The sequence below is a fragment of the Morone saxatilis genome, unplaced genomic scaffold (genome assembly GCF_004916995.1).
Source record: "Morone saxatilis isolate NCDOM2014 unplaced genomic scaffold, NCSU_SB_2.0 Contig11, whole genome shotgun sequence".
Classification (NCBI taxonomy): Eukaryota; Metazoa; Chordata; class Actinopteri; family Moronidae; genus Morone; species Morone saxatilis.
The window spans coordinates 812920-815959 of record NW_023339663.1 but is presented as its reverse complement, the minus strand read 5'-3'; the positions used below and the strand labels follow the sequence as shown (position 1 = coordinate 815959).

At 37.9% G+C, this 3040-nt stretch overlaps 1 protein-coding gene across 1 annotated transcript in view; it reads left to right on the top strand.

Annotated features, from left to right (window-relative positions):
* large2 (LARGE xylosyl- and glucuronyltransferase 2) overlaps window positions 1–3040 on the top strand; it is a gene marked incomplete in the record, with an annotated part of 28480 nt that overhangs the window by 10607 nt on the left and 14833 nt on the right.

The following is a 3040-nucleotide window of genomic DNA, read 5'->3' as shown; positions in this document are numbered from 1 at the left end:
TCTTCATTTTCTTTCTAATTATTCGTCCGGCATAAAGTTTTTGTGCATATGTTGCCAATTTCATTAGCATCCCAACGTCTTTACTGCCATTTAAGAGAGAAAAACATTTGATTCTGGAAAAGCTGTTTTAGTGACTAGTGACAGCAGACACAGGAACCGAAAGCTCCTATCACGTCTCCATTCATTTTAAGTCAAAATAAAATATGAATCTGTGTGTTTCCATCAGACGCGTTCAGAAGTACGTGACCTGGTGACTTCATTGATTAAGTTATTCAGATGCTTTATGGTGTTTCAGGGCTTTTCTGTTTTATTAATGAATGGATTAGTCTCTTCTGATCCATGTGCACCCTGTGGTGCTTCTATTGATTTCTGTGGTGATGGAGACAGTCGACATGCAACAAGCCTGGACTCACACACACACACACACACACGCACACGCACACACGCGCACACGCGCGTCCTAATTGCCCTCCCTATTCTGATGACGTAAATAACATATATCCTTTAAAGCTTATATATACAGAATTCACTTCCCACTAGATTACTAAAGGAGGCTACGGCCCACCAGACTCCATTGACAAAACCAGTAATTTTACCAAGCAGATAATCCTAAAACACACTTCAAACTGCACAGAAACAAAACTCACCAATCTGTCCCACCATTAGTCTTTCCAACAATCGCTGGGTTGCTGCTATATTAATGTTTTATCTCACATATAAAACCTTTAGAGTTGAATTTAAAGTCCTACAGACGCATTCAGTTGTTGTGGTTGAGTACAGTGTGACGTAAGGCTGCATATGTTTCCTAACATATCAAACACACACACAGTTGTTGGTCCTACATTCAGTATTTGACGTATACATTGAGGCCAGCTGAGCGGGAAAACAGGATCCAAACTCGGTGCTGTGTGTCCGTGATGGAGTGAGCATCCACACATCGCTTCAGAAATAACCAGCAGCTTCTGTTGCTACACGTCTGTCCGACCGACTGACTGCGGATCAGATTTTAGTCACATCTGGCATCTCAGGTCGAATTTCCTCCAAGTCCTTCGCTCTCCGTCTCGTCCTACATTCAGACAGTTTTTCCAAAGCATGTTTCACAAGGGTTAGAATGAGGATAAAAAATTTATGAAAAATGGTACTATGGTACCTAATGCTACTAAATAGTTAATATAGAAATGTAATGTATGTAATGTATTATTTGCTGAAACTTTCTCTGCATCCTGACAGTAAAACATGAGACAGATAATGTGTGGAAAGATCAGGTTCCTCTGACTCCTTCCTGATTTTAAATGAAGACGTCACAGAAACAAATAGATGATTATTGAATAGAATAAAAATAAACATCTATAATAAAAATACAGATAAATTAACAGATCTGTACTATAGTTATTTTTATAAAAGTTACCTGCTGCAGCTTTAAATAACCTACAGTAAGTGTATAAAAGCATTGAGGCTGTTTATATGTTAAAGCAACCGTAAGAATAATCCAATAGAACAAATAATAATAAACAGTCAGTTATTTCCTGCACTGTGGCTCCTTTTATACTATTGCAAATAATAATGTTACTTGATTTAAATTTTGAATGCAGGACTTTAAATTGTACTGCAGCATTTTATTTTAAAAGTATTTCTACTGTGGAAGGATGTGAATTCTTCATCAACACTGACAACACAGCACAAAGGTTTAAGGCCACTGCAGTGATCTGGGAATGTCTACGAGGACATGAGGGATGTAGTTTTTAGTAAAATGTTCTCCGTTTACGATGGTTTCTGTTGGCTGTATGATTGTGCTTCAAGAAGGAGCCTTTCCTGCAGCGCAGTGGTTCCCATCGTGGTTTTAAGGGGTGAAAGCAAAATAATATATACAGCAGGCCTATGTCAGAATTTCATTAATTTATGTGAAGAAAAACAAATAAAATACTTAATGTTTTAACTATTATTAGAGACAGAAACTCTGACGACCTGAACACAAGCTGTATTTACAGAGCTCCAAGTATCAGGAGAAGAAAACAATGAATATTTAAAAAAATGAAATTAGTCTATTAAGTCTGTATGAGTACTACAAATAAACATACTAACATAAAAAACATAATTAATACAGAGGATTGTATAAAAAAATCCTAAAAATCTCATCTATAATGCAATATTCACAGGAAATCTCAAAATGAATCCAAATCACTCGTACTCGCAATTTTATTATTATTTAGTTCAGTTTATCAGTGTTCTATATTTGTTGAATATAATAAGAAATATCTCTAAAATGTGTCACTTATAGGTTCTGGATAAAAGTGGGAACCACTGCTGTAACAAACCTTTTGTGCCGAGCTATGGAGAGAGGGCGAAATATATGAAATATAAAGATATAAGATTGTGTTATTGAGAGGTGTGTAAATATGTAAATAGGTGTGGTGTGTGTGGTGTGGTGTGTGTGTGTGTGTGTGTGTGTTGTGTGTGTGTGTGTGTGTGTGTGTGTGTGTGTGTGTGTGTTGTGTGTGTGTGTGTGTGTTGTGTGGTGTGTTGTGTGTACACTGTCCGTCTCCGTTCGATGAGGGTGTGAACATTCCCAGCATGGCCTCACTTCAGCTGTGGGCCAGCTGCTGCCTCCAAATAGGGTTAAGAGAGAGAGGAGAGGAGGAAGGGAGAAGCAGGGGGTGAGGGGAGGGACATGGGAATGATAAGGGAAAAATAAGACGAAGAAGGAAGAAGAGAATTAGAGATAAAGAAAGAGAGAGTTTAACGTCCCTGCTGCACTGCCGATAAAACCAAAGACAAATAAAGATAATAAAATAAAGGAGAAGTTTCCAGGCCAATAACAAATCTATAATCTGTACATCAGATTTTACACAGCACAGTGTTAAACATATATTCAGACTTTACTGTAATCAGCTCATATTCATTTATTTTTAAATGAGGCCTCAGGAATAAGTTCTTTATTCAGATGTATTGAAAGCAGAAGCAGCTCTCCCGCCCTGAGTCACTGTTCACACCCCGCTCTGTCAGAAAGGAGCGAGGGATGTAGTGAGGTGGAGAAAGAAGA